The sequence below is a fragment of the Pelodiscus sinensis genome, chromosome 30, assembly GCF_049634645.1.
Source record: "Pelodiscus sinensis isolate JC-2024 chromosome 30, ASM4963464v1, whole genome shotgun sequence".
Classification (NCBI taxonomy): Eukaryota; Metazoa; Chordata; order Testudines; family Trionychidae; genus Pelodiscus; species Pelodiscus sinensis.
Window position 1 is genome coordinate 13749811 of NC_134740.1, and position 4217 is coordinate 13754027.

Here is a 4217-nt window from a genome sequence, read left to right on the forward strand (position 1 = left end):
AATATACAGTATCATGAGCTTTCGTGGGCCAAACCCACTTCCTCAGATGAAGTTTCGCTTCTCCCTTTCCCGTCATTAGTGCCGGAGACAAGTGGGAGGGAAGGATTCACATTCTGAACAGAGCAGGCAAGGCGGGGCTAGGGGGGTCAGTGAGAGTTGGGGTATTAGCCTCTCAACACGATCAAGGGGATTCATACCAGGACAGGGCACCTGGGCTAAGGAGTGTGTGGCCTACTGGGCACCTTTTGAGACGCACGGGTGCTGGGCGGTGGCCAAGAACTTGAGCGGCTGTCGCTAGTTAGAGCAGCGTTGGCGTAGGATGGTTGTGCAGGTAACAGAGATCCCACGCCTGTGACAGAGCTGTGGTGTTCACAGAGTCATGCAGGTACAGGAGTGGGAAGGCCGGTCACCGACTTGCCCATTACAGATGAACAGGAGATGCGGTCCATGGTGTTGCAGGCAACCTTAATGAACTTGGACTCACCTCCTGGCTGGGGCCTTTGTCAGTAGGCTCAATGGTTATCCAAAGCCATACACCGGTTTGCTATGTATGGATTTGGGCAGGGTGGCTGTATCCCAACAACCTCATGGAGCAGTCGTGTTTGCCTGGCACAGGGATTTTGGGAGCATCGTTCAGGGCAGTCCTTTTTTGGACCAGTGAGCCCATTCCTGTGGCTGGAACTTGGAATTGTGTGATGTCAGTCACTCAATCAGCCAATCCATCAATGGCAATCCCTCGAGTTGAGCATGATCTCAGGCAAGGACTTACATGTGGGTCCCCAAGGGACTGAGGACCCTGATTCTGGAGTCTTAGCTCCATCTGCTAGGAGAAAGTTCTTTTTTATCTTCCGACTTTTTTTCCGCTTTTGTCGCAAGGCGGGTCTCAACGTGGACCATCAACCCTTTGGGCTCAGTTGGAGGCTTGCTCCTTGTAATGTCCATGTCAGTTTTCTTAAGAACACGTATGCTGGCAGCGACAGCCTAGGATACGAAACTTGAAATGGTCAACCACTGATCAGGGAGACTCTATGATCACTGGGGAAGGGTGTGGGTTTGGTTCTAGCCCATGGAATTTGGTCCTTGAGGGTTTGCAATGGGGCAAGCCAGTGTTGGCGTGAAAGAAGGAGCAGGTTCTTTGAATAGCTGGCACCAATAGTAACCCCATCAGCAGTTACTGCCATAGTATTTTTCAAGGTGCGCCACATTACTTGGGAACATGTAAAAGGGTTGAACTACTGCCCTGAACAAGACGGGACCTAAGACAGATACTTCAGTTTTCCAGCAGACAATAAAAATATTGTGGCTAGATATGCTTTATTTCAAGGTCCAGCAGGAAACTGTGGGGCACCACCCAGACAAGACACATGTAAATAGTGCGGGGGCAGAAGGGGAGAGGAAGAGAATCAAACTCTGGGCTCATAAGAGACTTGATCATTTGGGTATCCAAATGAATCACTGAGATTGGGGATCTCCTTTCAGGATCTGGTGCCAATGGGGTTTGGCCAATAGAAACGGGGACTGGAAGAGATGTTTGGGTCTAATTGAGTTGGGGAACATGGGAACCTCCTCCTCCTCCTCCTCCTCTTCTTCATCATCCATCTCTTCCTCCTCCTTCTCCTCCTCCTCATCATCCGTCTCTTCCTCCTCCTTCTCCTCGTCCTTCTCCTCCCTCACCTCCTCCTCCTCATCATCATCATCCGTCTCTTCCTCCTCCTTCTCCTCATCCTCTTCATCATCCTGCCCCTCCCCCTCCTCCTTCTCCTCCGCTTCATCATCTGTCTCTTCCTCCGCCTTCTCCTCATCCTCTTCATCCTCCTCCTCCTGCTCCTCCTCTTCATCTTCCTCATCATCCTCCTTCTCTTCATCATCATCCGTCTCTTCCTCCTCCCCATCCCCCTCCTCCTCCTCCTCCTTCTCCTCTTCGTCATCTGTCTCTTCATCCTCTTCATCATCCTCCCTCGCCTCCTCCTTCTCCTCCTCCTCCTCCAGATGTGCTTTTCTGCATGAAAGTCGTAATGGGCTCTGGGTTTTTTTGGTCTAGAAAAGTAGAGAGTCCCCTGCCTGGAGCCCCCTGCTCCCCTCACTCCTGTCCTCAACCCCATCACATACCTAACCTTGCACCCTGCATCTCCTCCCAACTTCCCCACCTCCTGCCCTCACTCCCACACACCCCCCGCCCTGCCCCTCCACCTCCACACCTCCCTGCCATGAGCCCTCCTCCCTCAACTCTCTGCCCTGAGCCCCCCATACCTGCACCCCACCCCACCCTCCGCCCTGAATCCTGCACCCTTGAATCTCTTCACACAAGAGGCAGAGCTTACACCAACCCCACTGAGGCAAACCCTGCATCACCCACCCGAATTTTTGTCCCCTGGCTTGTTCCCTGCACAGCGGGCCAACGCCTTCCTGTCACCACTGGGGGATTGCATTCATGTTGCACGTGCATGCCTCAGTTTCCTGGGGTGCTGCACCAGTGCCTGGATGGGGATGGGAATGTTGGGGTGATCGCTTCCCCCGTCCTTTGTAACCCGAGCCTGGGTGGGGGGGGGTGGCACGGTGACCCCTTTTGCCTCCTTTTGCCCAGGAAGCAGGACAATAGCCAGGAGGAGCCGGCTGGGAGCAGGAGTGGGGTGTGACTCACCCTCAGTGGACAGGGAGAGGACTCTGATTCTTTCTCCAAGGTGTGTTGTTCCTGTGCAGGCAAGTCTGTCCTACGCTGTGCCCCTGTCAACCAATAAACCTTCTGTTCCACCCATGGGTGCCTTTGTGGGGCTGCCTCTCCCCCTTGATTCCCTACTATAGCAGGAGACCGTCTCCTGCCTCCCCTCTCTAGAGTGGAGGGAGAGGAACACAGGAACTACGTCTACACTGGCAGCTTCTTGCACAAGAACTGTTTTACACTGGCAGCTTCTTGCACAAGAACTGTTTTGCACAAGAGTTAAATTTTAAATAAATGGAGATGGGCTCTCTCCTAGAACTAAAATGGATGTTGAAAGGTCATCAAGTCCAGTCCCCTGCCTTCACAGCAGGACCAAGTACCATCCCTGACAAATTTTTGCCCCAAATCTCTAAATGGCCTCTACAAGGATTGAGCTCACAACCCTGGATTTAGCAGGCCAATGCTCAAACCACTGAGCTATCCCTCTCCCTTTAGGCAAAGGCTCTTCCACAAGAGCATGTCCACACGGCCATGTGCTTTTGCACAAGAGCATCCATAGCGGTGCGGACGCTCTCTTGCGCAAGAAATTCATGTTACCTGTCTACACTGTCTTCTTGTGGAACAGCTCTTGCGCAAGAGGGCTTATTCATAAGAACGGCCGTACTGGGTCAGAACAAAGGTCCATCTAGCCCAGTAGCCTGTCTGCCGACAGTGGCCAGCACCAGGTGCCCCGGAGGGGGTGAGCTGAAGACAATGATCAAACAATTTGTCTCCTGCCATCCCTCTCCAGCCTTTGACAAACAGAGGCCAAAGACACCATTTTATCCCCCGGCTAATCGCCTTTTATGGACCTAACCTCCATGAAATTATCTAGCTTCTCTCTAAACTCTGTTATAGTCCTAGCCTTCACAGCCTCCTCTGGCAAGGAGTTCCACAGGTTGACTACACACTCTATGAAGAGGGTGAGGGATAGCTCAGTGGTTTGAGCATTGGCCTGCTAATTCAAGGGTTGTGAGTTCAATCCTTGTGGAGGCCACTTAGGATTCAAGGCAAAAATTTGTCAGGGATGGTACTTGGTCCTGCAGTGGACTGGACTCAAGGTCTGTTCTAGGAGATAGGCAATCTCTATTAATTTAAGAACTTTCTTTTATTAGTTTTAAACCTGCTACCCATAGTCATGGGGAGAGGAATAACTCTTCTGAAAGAAGCCCTGTTTTCAGATGCTGGACTGTACAAGAACGCGCATGCAGTATAGACACCTGGCAAGTTTTTGCACAAGAACAGCTACAGTGTAGCGGTAGCCAGGGTGTTTTCTTTCCTCCCCACCAGTGTTCCCTGCAAGCTCTGCACAGCTGTTTGCTGAGCCCTGCTCAGAGTTTCAACGCCCCCTCCAAGGCAGGGCACTCAGCTGGCCGGCAGGGGGCGGAGCATCTGGCTAAGCAGCAGCTACAGGGCTCTAGCAGCCTGCTGGAAGTGAGCAGCTCCCCGAGCCAGAGCCGGTAAGCAGGGGGAGCAATAAGGAGGAAATAATTGTCTAGTGTGAGGAGGTAGAAGGGGA